Here is a 12,556-nt window from a genome sequence, read left to right as displayed (position 1 = left end):
AGAGCTGCAGAGACCTTGGGAAGCAACCTCAGCCTGCTGGACATCCGTGTCTGTTGGTTTGGCTGGGGTGGACTGCAGTGAAAAGGCCTTCTCCCCTTCTTTTCCCAGTCCCTGCGAGGAAGAGCAGCACCAGATGTCCTCATCATCCACTGTGGCAGCAACGACATGAGGGAGGTCAGCAGCATCAAGCTGGTCAACATGATGAAGGAGGACCTGCGTCAGCTTCACCTCTAGCACCCTGGCATGAAGATCATGTTTTTGTTTTTGTGTGACCTGATTACAGTTGGCAGTGTCACTGCTTTTGAATTTGGCCTTTAGGACCCATTTTGTTGCACCTAAACATAGTCCTGACCGTCATAGCTAATGTTGAGTTTATTTTTTATGTTCATTATGGTTGTTAAAAAATAACAACTGTAGCCATAAAACTGTTACCACTTCTGCTCTTTCTCATTCCAACAATCCCACCCTTTATCCCCTTTTCCTCCTACCACCTCATGGACTCTGCAGCTCTCTGGGCATAGCTGTTACCTCTTGCACAGGCCCAGTCTGTTGATCTTATTTGTATAAATGTGTTTACTTTTACATTTACAGTTTTAAATATTGTCCACCTTTTTGTGTTTTGTCCTTTTATTTAAAAAAAACATGGTTTATATTTGAATACATTCTATTTATATTTGCACTCCTGAGGATAGTAAGGTATTCAAAATGTGGGGGCTCTGTCAGGATTGACTCCCTTTTGGAGCTAGCCTCAAGTGGCCATTCGATGAACTGCAGTTTTTGGCACTTCCGGGTTGGCTAAATTCTTTAGCCGTGGAGGTTGCTGAGTTTTCTGTTCCAGAAAGAGAGGTAACTTAAACTCGGGGTCAGTTACTGACTCTCTGCTCCTGGCAGGTTTTCTTCAACAAACTCTCTCTCCTCCCTCTTATAGAGCCAGACACGCTGTTTTATTTCCTTATTCATTCAGACTCTATTAAAGTGCGTATCGAAGCACACTAGTTAGTGGAAGTTTGTTGTGATTCAAAGTGGTAAACCCACTTTGTACTTCACACTTATTTTATACTTATACCCACTTGGTACTTAATATATTTTGACTGTATTATAGTGTATTATATTTTGATTTGCTTAGAACTTCTATTCCTTTGTGCACTGACGTGATAGTGAGCTGCTGTAACAAAGGAGTTTCCCCTCGGGGATCAATAAAGTATTTCTGATTCTGATTCTGATTCTGAATTAAATTCAATTCAATTTTATTTAAATAGTGCCAATTCATAACAGAAGTTATCTCATTGCACTTTTCCTATAGAGCAGGTCCAGACTGTATTCTTTATAATATTGTTTACAGATACCCAATAAATCCCACCATGAGCAAGCACTTGGCGACAGTGGCAAGAAAAAACTTCTTTTTAACAGGCAGAAACCTTGGGCAGAACCAGAATGGTGGGCGGCCTCCACCGTTGCCGTGTTGCTTTGAGAGATAGAGAGAGAAAGATGTGAGCATGTTTCATGTAGGAACTATTTTCTTTCTACCAATAGTTCCTACACGAAACTGCTTACAACAAGGTCTGTGGAGTATCTTGAGTAACCGAGTCATGATTTCTGGAAAGAGACATTGCTGTTGAATTTTTCAAATGTATTTTTTGGCACTTATATATATAAGTCCGATTATATTAAAAAAAGGCTGACATCTCTATGGCCGATATCTCCAAAACTCAGCAACTCACAACAAAACAATCTAGATGGATAAATAGCATTACAGGTAAGAGGAAAAATATGTATTTTTGATTTTGGGATGAACTGTCCCTTTAACTCAGAGTGAACACACTCAGAGTTCATCAAACCAGACTTCAGGGCTAGTCAGAGTTTGTTAAACCTGCTTTTTAGAATAGACCCTAAGTAATTCTCAGCAATGTCATATAACAATTAGAATGTTGTTGTTTTTTTGTCTGCCATAGAATCCAGAGGTTTTAACGCCTGTCCTCGTACTTGCAGGAAACCCCTTCTTGGAGGCTGATTTTGGAGATCATCTGGACTACACAGAGGTCCTCACCCATCAATTTGATGGCATCACCTTGGGCCTGGGGGCCTTTATGTATATTTATTTTATTTTTAATATGAGTAACACAAAAGGGTAAAAAACACTCTTACTTTCATTGAAAAGTACCTCATGTCCAATACACCTCAAGGAAACATCTCCCCCACTGTCATAAAGATGGCTAACTATTTGTTTTCTTAAGCAGTCTCCTGCATTTTCTCCCTCAACCCCTCCCTCACACACAAACATACTTACATTGTTTTTAGTTTAAGCATTGCATAACATTCAGTCTGGTATTTGTGCTGATCTGTACAGTCTTTAATGAATTGAAATTTAAGCATTGTGGTGGAGAAACCATTTTTAAAAAGAAATATATATTAATCAAATATATATTAATCAACATCTTTATTGTCTCGTGTAATATTTAAGACTGTATTTTTGTGATTTATTTATTTATTTATTTATTTATTTATCAATTCTATGTATATTATTACTACAACTACCACTTCTAATATTGTTATTACATATTTTTATGAATGTTGCTTTGTTAGTATCAGATACTTGACTTGTGAATTGTATTGATAATATTGTATAGATAAACTTTTTTCATCAATGAATTGCAATAGCAAATTTTTTAATCGGGGCTGCCAAACATGTTAATCTTGCCATGGCCAGTGATAAAACAGGGTTGATTTCTGATATATTTCCATATTTAATATAATAAGCTTAAATGCTACATGAATTTCAGGTAATTTTTCCACATGTGATTTTGATTTCTTATTTGAAAATCTATGAATTCAAAGAAAGACTGTATATTGAAGAAAAACAGTGTGAAAGTATGAGCATGTCTTTTGTGTACAGTACTGTCAATTTAATGTAACTGAAAACAAAGATATTTAATAATTTATTATTTGTTTGTTTGCTTGTTTGTTACCCCCATATTATCTGTGTGTAACTGGTTGATGAGTCACTGAAGTTTTTTTTATATTCGTAAATGCACATTACTGAAAATAATAAAATACCTGTGGCAGTAAGGTATAACAAATGAGTTTCTTTAAATAAGGTAGATGTCTGTACTTGGTTTAAGATAATAATTATTCCTCTTCACTGGCGGCTTTTCACACTTAAATACATGGAAAAACGTTAAGACTGAATATCAAAATGGTATAGATCCTTTTTGAGAATGTGAAGGGATTTTATTTTTAAAAAACACATCATTAAAAAGCCTGACTTTTCTAATCTTATCACAATGGAAAGTTCAACAAGTAGAAACCCACCTTACCTCAGAAGATATCCTAAAATGTCACTTGTGCCCTAATAGCACCTTAATTCAGTCGGATGTTTGCAACATTTGGCCATAACTATTTATTATCAGTGTGTGTGCTCTGCCAGGGCAGCTTGTTTGAGCAGCTAATCGTTCAGATGGACTCTATCTAAATTGGACGGTGAGGCAGAAAATCCTGTACTCTTTTAACTAGCATGTGAATACTTTTAAAACCTCCCTATCTTCCATTTGGATATGGCCTAATTGAAAAGCAAATAGTACACTTGAGTGCACCCATGAATCGGTGAGTGATATCTCCTTAGCTGCCAGAGGAATGAATCTCTCCTGCCGGGCCTCCTCGTCCCCTCTCCTGTTTTCCATTGCTTCAAATGGCCTCTCTCACATTATCTATTGGATTATTGTTTTGGGGATTAATGTCTCGATGTGGAGCCTTTTCACACACACAGTAAGTGGTTTCTGGGACAACTCCAGGCCTCACTTTCAGCTCGCCAGATGGGATGCTGAGCAAAGACAGGCTGATACACTAAACATCCAAGGTGAATCTAGAGTGGAGTTTCCAAAATGAGAATTTTTTTTTAAGTGATGAGCAAAAACTGATAATAATGATGATGATGAAAGTGTTTGATAAAATAATGGTACTTTATTACTTAAAGGGACAGTTCACCCCAAAATCAAAAATACACATTTTCCCTCTTACCTGTAGAGCTGTTTATCCATCTAGATTGTTTTGGTGTGAGTTGCCGAGTTTTGGAGGTATCGGCCGTAGAGATGTCTGCATTTTTTGAATATAATGGGACTATATGAAACTCAGCTTGTGGTGCTCAAAGCGTCAAACAAATGATTTTGAAAAACTGCAACAGCAATGTCCCATTCCAGAAATCATGACCAAGTTACTCAAGATAATCCACAGACCTTGTTGTGAGCAGTTTCATGTAAGAACTGATGGTAGAAAGAAAATAGTTCTTACATGAAACTGCTCACAATAAATCTGTGGATCTTGAGTAACCGGGTCATGATACTCACTCTTACTTGAGTAGATTTTTAGAGAAAAATCCTTCACTCCGTTACATTTCGATACATACTACTTCGTACTACTTTTATTTATTTATTATTTTATGCATTCATGATCTGTTAAGAGGCAGGTGGTTAGCTGGTCCCAGGTCTGCTGGCACTCTGTTATCCTACCGCAACCACGCCTCCACATGACTCTGTTCACAGCAGCATAATGGCTGAAGCTTTCCAATTTACACCAAAATTAACAGCGCACAGTGCAGCGGGCTGCAGTTATGAAAGCTGGTCTGAAATCAGTACATCAGAGAACCGTGCCCACACTGAGCTGACAGAGAGCAGTAAGTATGTCTGTTGTGTTAATGCTAATCAGTTTAAAAATACTGTATATACACACAGTATATCATGCTTCAAAACTACTACTGCTACTTTCTGTCGTAATGTAGCCTAAAACAGTGTGCAAGCAGTGTGCATTGAACTAGCCACGCTCATTTGTGTAGCCTGATGAAGAGAGACAGAAAAGTAGAGACCAAATTATGCACATGACAAAAAGACAAACTACTTTTATTTCATGTGGACAGGACTGATATAATGTTTCGACCACAGATGGTCTTCCTCAGGTAAAAGTGAAAAAGTGAAGTCATCTGATGTTAGACATTTTCAGAAAGATTAGAGACTAATTTGGCCACTTCTCTAATCTTATTGTCTTCATGTGATTGGAGAGACATGGATGTGGTGGGCTCACACCTGATCTGTGATGGGAACTGGGACTTGGGACATCTATACTGGAATGATTAAAGTTTAAGTACACTGTAACATGCTGACACTCGTTATTACTCATTCATTACATTTTTTTAATAGACATGGTCTATTATGCGCATGCACATGATTTGCTTATTTATTTGCCAAATCACAATATAATATAGGAGACAACAAGCAAAGAATGTAATTTAAAAAAAAACTTTACTCATTGGTACAATATTAATGTAATATTTTGTGCTTACACTTGAGAAATACAGACTGGGAATATTGTCCTGGTGTAAATGTGGCAGGTTATCTAATCAGGAGATGATGACTTGTCATTTCGTCACAACGGAATACAACTGACGAAGACCAAATAATATGATGTGGATGTGAAATAATTCCACATCCACATCAAAATAAAGACTTGGGGAAAAAGACAGTAGTGTGCCGGTGTTTTTTATTTTTATTTCTTAAGTTACTCGCTACTCAAGTAATTTTTTCAGTAAATAATTATACTTAATACTACTCTAACTTAAAAGTAGTTATTTTGATGACGACTTTTACTTTTACTTGAGTACTTGTTTATACAAAGTAACAGTACCTCTGTGCCCTGTTGGCTGAATGTGCATGCCGCAGTGCATGCCACATAACCAGCCCGTCCTCACCAGAAAAAAGGCTGAACAAGCAGCTTGTGCAAGCATCTTTTACGGCCCATATTTATGTTTTATTGTTAGGTCGCAACCTCTAGTGGCCATAGTAATTATGAGGGGAGCAAAGGAGGAAGGCAGGTGACGTAGTATAAAGAACGACAAAGTCCGCTTAAAGAGGTGGTTGGGGTGGTGCATGGGTCAAACAAACACTGGTTGTTTGTGTCCCATGTGAAACCAAGTCAACGTTGACTTAGGCTATTTAAAGTTTTAAGTAAATTAACGTTAAATTAACATAGGTGACTTACGTCATGTGAGTTAAGTCACATGACTTACGTTCCCCTCCTTGAACCGCCACCTTAACGTGGTGGAGGGGTTTGAGTACCCGAATGACCCTGGGAGCTATGTTGCCTGGGGCTGTATGCCCCTGGTAGGGTCACCCATGGCAAACAGGTCCAGGGTGACGGGTCAGACCAAGAGCGGTTCAGAAGACCCTTATGGATTATTTAAAATCAAGGCCAGTTACGTCGCCGGATTGGCGCTACGGGGCCCCACCCTGGAGCCAGGCCTGGGGTGGGTGCCCGACGGCGCGCGCCTGGTGGCCGGGCCCCGTGGACAGCCCGGAAAGAGGAGCGACGTGGGGCCGTCCTCCCGTGGACCCACCACCCGCAGGAGGATCCGTAAGGGGCCGGTGCAGAGAGATCTGGGCGGCAGTCGAAGGCAGGGGCCGGCGACCAGATCTCCGGACACAGAAACTGGCTCTAGGGACATGGAATGTCACTTCGCTGGGGGAAGGAGCCTGAGCTTGTGCGGGAGGTTGAGCGTTACCGGCTAGATATAGTCGGCCTCGCCTCCACGCACAGCCTGGGCTCTGGAACCCGTCTCCTCGAGAGGGGCTGGACGCTCCATTTCTCTGGCGTTGCCGGCGGGGAGAGGCGGCGGGCTGGTGTGGGCCTGCTCATAGCCCCACAGCTCAGCCGCCACGTGTTGGAGTTTACCCCAGCGAGCGAGAGGGTCGCGCCCCTCCGCCTCCGGGTGGGGACAGGTCTCTCACTGTTGTGGCGGCCTCACGGGCCGAACAGCAGTGCAGAGTACCAGGCCTTCTTGGAGTCCCTGGGAGGGGTACTAGACAGTGCACCACCCGGGACTCCGTTGTTCTACTGGGGACTTCAACGCCCACGTGGGCAAGCGACAGTGACACCTGGAGAGGGGTAATCGGAAGGAACGGCCCCTGATCTGAAACCGAGCGGTGTTCAGTTGTTGGACTTCTGTGCTAGTTACAGTTTGTCCATAACTAACACCATGTTCAAGCACAAGGGTGTCCATCAGTGCACGTGGCACCAGGACACCCTAGGCGGAGGTCGATGATCGACTTTGTTGTCGTATCATCTGACCTCGGCCGCGTGTCTTGGACACTCGGGTGAAGAGAGGGGCGGAGCTGTCAACCGATCACCACCTGGTGGTGAGTTGGATCCGCTGGCGGGGAGGAAGCCGGACAGACTTGGCAGGCCCAAGCGTATCGTGAGGGTCTGCTGGGGAGCGTCTGGCGGAGCCCTCTGTCAGCAGGGTCTACAACTCACACACCCGGGAGAGCTTCTCCCAGATCCCGGGAGGTTGGGGACATTGAGTCCGAGTGGACCATGTTTTCCACCTCCATTGTCGATGCGGCGGCTCGTAGCTGTGGTCGCAAGGTTTCTGGTGCCTGTCGCGGCGGCAATCCCCGAACACGGTGGTGGACGCCGGAAGTAAGGGATGCCGTCAGGCTGAAGAAGGAGTCCTATCGGGCCTTGTTGGCTCGTGGGACTCCCGAGGCAGCTGACAGGTACCGGCAGGCTAAGCGTGCTGCAGCCCCCGTGCGGTCACAGAGGCAAAAACTCAGGACTGGGAGAGGTTCGAGAGGCCATGGAGGAGGACTATCGGTCGGCCTCAAAGAAATTCTGGCAAACCGTCCGACGGCTCAGGAGGGGGGAAGCAGTGCTTCACCAACACCTTGTACGGTGCGGGTGGAGAGCTGTTGACCTCGACTGGGGATGTTGTCGGACGGTGGAAGGAATACTTTGAGGATCTCCTCAATCCCGCTGTCACGTCTTCCGAAGAGGAAGCGGAGGCTGGGGACCCGGAGGCGGACTCATCCATCACCCTGGCCGAAGTCACTGAGGTTGTTGGCAAGCTCCTTGGTGGCAAGGCTTCGGGGTGGATGAGATCCGTCCTGAGTATCTTAAGTCTCTGGATGTTGTGGGACTGTCTTGGCTGACACGTCTCTGCAACATCGCGTGGCGGTCTGGGACAGTGCCTCTGGACTGGCAGACCGGGGTGGTGGTCCCTCTGTATAAGAAGGGGGACCGGAGGGTGTGTTCCAATCACAGAGGGATCACACTTCTCAGCCTCCCCGGTAAGGTCTATTCCAGGGTACTGGAGAGGAGAATTGGTCCGATAGTCGAACCTCGGATTCAGGAGGAGCAGAGTGGTTTTCGTCCCGGTCGTGGAACACTGGACCAGCTCTATACTCTCCATCGGGTGCTCGAGGGTTCATGGGAGTTTGCCCAACCAGTCCACATGTGCTTTGTGGATCTGGAGAAGGCATTCGACCGTGTGCCCCGGGCGCTTTGTAGGGAGTGCTCTGGGAGTATGGGGTCCGGGGCCCTTTGCTAAGGGCTGTCCGGTCCCTGTATAACCGGAGCAGGAGCTGTGTTCGCATTGCCGGCAGTAAGTCAGACCTGTTCCCGGTGCATGTTGGACTCCGCCAGGGCTGCCCTTTGTCACCGGTTCTGTTCATAATTTATATGGACAGAATTTCTAGGCGCAGTCAGGGGCCGGAGGGTGTCGGTTTGGGAACCACAGGATCTCATCTCTGCTGTTTGCAGATGATGTCGTTCTGATGGCTTCTTCAAACCAGGACCTGCAGCATGCACTGGGACGGTTTGCAGCCGAGTGTGAAGCAGCTGGGATGAGAATCAGCTCTTCCAAATCTGAGGCCATGGTTCTTGACCGGAAAAAGGTGGTTTGCTCTCTTCGCGTGGGTGGGGAGTCCTTGCCCCAAGTGGAGGAGTTTAAGTATCTCGGGGTCTTGTTCACGAGTGAGGGACGGATGGAGCGTGAGATTGACAGGCGGATCGGTGCAGCGTCTGCAGTGATGCGGGCGCTGTATCGGACCGTTGTGGTAAAGAAGGAGCTGAGTCGAAAGACAAAGCTCTCGATTTACCGGTCAATCTACGCTCCTGCCCTCACCTATGGTCATGAGCTTTGGGTAGTGACCGAAAGGACAAGATCGCGGATACAAGCGGCCGAAATGGGCTTCCTCCGCCGAGTGGCTGGGCGCTCCCTTAGAGATAGGGTGAGGAGCTCAGTCACACGGGGGGAGCTCGGAGTAGAGCCGCTGCTCCTCCACGCCGAGAGGAGCCAGCTGAGGTGGCTAGGGCATCTGATCCGGATGCCTCCTGGACGCCTCCCTCGGGAGGTGTTCTGGGCATGTCCCACCGGGAGGCGGCCCCGGGGAAGACCCAGGACACACTGGAGGGACTATGTCTCTGGGCTGGCCTGGGAACGCCTCGGGATCCCCCCGGAGGAGCTGGAGGAAGTGTCTGGGGCGAAGGAAGTCTGGGAGTCCCTGCTTAGACTGCTGCCCCCGCGACCCGGCCCCGGATAAGCGGAAGAAGATGGATGGATGGATGGATGGATGGACTTACGTTACTTACATCATGTGACTTACTTACATTATTTTCACAATGGACCTGTCCTGACCAAATTCATTATGATGGAGAACTGTGGTTTCACTTATTCTGCTAACTCAAGTCCAAGTCAAACTTTATGTGATGTCTTAAATCAGATATTTTCATATACCATCTATTTCTTTCATTCCAATCAACTGATGAACAAATTAAAATTAATGTATTTTACCATTTATGTTTTACTGGTACTTTTAATGTTTTATGTTCCAAAATAGGATAGTGTGTGTGTGTGTGTGTGTGTGTGTGTGTGTGTGTGTGTTTCATGCTCTTATATCCTGGTGGGGACTTTAACCTGAATGCACACTAACACATGGGGACCTGTGTCACCGTGGGAACAAAAATTGAGGTCCCCACGGATAGAGACTACTTTTTGAGGGTTAAGACTTAGTTTTAGGGTTCAGGTTACAATAAGGTTAAGGTTAGGCATTTAGTGGTCATGGTTAAGGTTAGGGTAAGGGGCTAGGGAAAGCATTATGTAAATCAACAAGCATAAACAGCATTATTTACAATGGTTTGACACAGAGCAAAGTGTGTGTGTGTGTGTGTGTGTGTGTGTGTGTGTGTGTGTGTGTGTGTGTGTGTGGCTGTTTGTGTGGCTGTGTGTGTGTGTGTTAATGGACAGAAGATAATGGGAATTACAGCAGAGATAAGAAAAAGGACAATAGCTGATGTTTAGGCTCAGAAAGGCCATGTGTGGGTTTTAAAGCTTTCCATCTTAGACTCATTTCTCACTACATTTCTGAATACCTAAATCACATCACATGTTTTTATTATTGCAATCAAATGTGTTTGCAGCAGTGTAGGGGTAATCTTTTCTTGCAATGGAGTAATTTAAGAGACATTCAGTTTCAGAAATGACTTTGTGCAGTAATTAGTAATCCAGAGGTATATTCTATTTTGTTCACATTAAGGATGGGCTCTGTTCTGTGTAATACCATAATTACTGTACATGTTGCTTCATACCTGCTAACCTGACAGTCTGAATATGAACACTTGTAAGAGTGGTTATGCTGAGATACTCAGTGTCAGAGGTAACAGTTTAAGACAAATTGGTTATCTAAATTGTCATATAAATGTATTCTGAATGTGTTTTAACCTACAGGCTATTGGGTCCTTCTGACTTTCATTTTGAACTCTGCCCTCTATGTTCCACCCAGACCGCTGATGCAGAGAGCAGGCAGTTGTTGTTATGTCCAGTCAGGCTCTGACAGTGTGGCTCAGTCTCAGCCTGGTTCCTATGCCCTCACCCTAGCCACTCCACCTCCATTTGCGCATTCAAATGGAGAGTTTGCATATTAAGGGCTGTCCCAAACCAGTTTGAATGGAGTGGAAGCTGACAATAAAAAGCTCAAACAGCAGGCCCACACTGGTCCTGACTTGTCATTCTCCACTGTCTCTGACCACAAGTGCAGGTGCGGGATAATGGTGGAATCATAACATCTTTCTCACAATTCCATACATTTGGTCACACATAATTACTATCACTTTGGAGATGTGGGGAATTTGGGTGAAATGGGTAGAAAAAATTATGACCAACATCTTACTACGCGGAGATGCTTTATGTTTTTGCTTTCATTTGGCACCCACCTCAGCCCAGTATCCCTATAAATTATCCTCCATGTTCCCCACCACGATTTATGTCCAGAGTTCAGTGCCAATGAAGTAGTGTGTCCTTCATATAGCAAGGTGGAAGCTGTGTGGAAGTCGGTGTGGTGGATGGGTGTGTAGCAAGTTGTACTTGCATCTAAGAGGCCAGATTTCATGTTCTGCCACACACCTGCAGTTAAAGTTCACCTTTTTGTTCACCATAACCACGATCTTTCCCTAACCAAAGCCAAAGCTGTGTTCCATTTCCATACTACATACTAATTCTAAGCAGGTTTTAGTATGTAGAGTGTTCACACTGGAAAAATGACAAAATTAAGTACACTAAAAACCTCAATAGGCATACTAAGAAGCATTGCACAATGGAAATGGAGCTGCTCAAAGCTGCAAAACAATAGAATGAATTGTGAATGAATACACAGACTCAGAAAGATCTTCAAAAACAAACAACCAACAATAGGTTTCTATAAAAGTATTATAAAAATAAGTAAATCTTTGGAAAAAACCTTTTGCCTTCTCTTTGTAAAGTTTAATTAGCAGTGCCATTTCAAAGTTTCAGTTTGATTGACATCTGTCAGAGAATGTATTGTATCCGTTCCTGTTGGTATAAAATGGTTAAGTATGTTGATTTCTTGTACACTAAATGCAAAAACAGTTTACTATAAAGATTAGTGTATAGTACATACTGTATACAATTAGTATGTAGTATGGAATTGGAACAGAGCTTTAGTGGCCTAAACCCATTCAAACCATAACCATAGTTTATTTGCCACGATCTTTCTCTAACCTTAACTATACCATAGTTGCCATGCACACGTATTGTAGAAAGCAAGATGTTTAAAAACGTTAGCCATGGATGTAAAAAAAATACTGTCACTAAACTTAAAGGTTCCCTGTGGACTTCTAATTGCATTATGGAGCTTTTTACCTGGTTTATCCTGCTATACACAGTCCTGCCAATTGTGTCACACTATTCCACTGATCTACAGTTGGCAGTAACGTGTCAAGATATGCAGCAATGCACCAACAAAGACAGGGAAGAAGAAGACTGCAAGCTAATAAACATGGACGTAAACAATACAGGATTTAAAATACTCCACAGGGCACCTTAATAGCTGGTGATACGGTTGCCCATCTGTATGTACTGCTGCCACTTGGTCTGTCCCATCCACATTTACTATCATTTTAATGTGGCTGTAGGCAAATGCTTTCGGGAGAAGGTTCATGACCTTTCCCAGCAGTGGCAGTTCTTTATGATTCTTCAGGACCATGGTAAATCAGTGAGCCCAAATGAAGGATGACCACTTACTCCAGTCAGCTTTACATCTGGCTGGCCGGAGCGTCCTCTACATGCCTCTGCTTCATCCACAGTGTCTTGCAAGGCAGCATTTGTGTGTGGCAGTATTTGCTAGCCTTGGAGTGTGTATATGGTGTACATTTGTAAAAAGTTTGCCATGGGCTGCAGCCCTGCTGACATTCACATTACTGTTTTCTTTGAAGTACACAC

Source organism: Siniperca chuatsi, linkage group LG20, assembly GCF_020085105.1.
Source record: "Siniperca chuatsi isolate FFG_IHB_CAS linkage group LG20, ASM2008510v1, whole genome shotgun sequence".
Lineage (NCBI taxonomy): Eukaryota > Metazoa > Chordata > Actinopteri > Centrarchiformes > Sinipercidae > Siniperca > Siniperca chuatsi.
Note: the sequence above shows the minus strand (reverse complement) of the source record.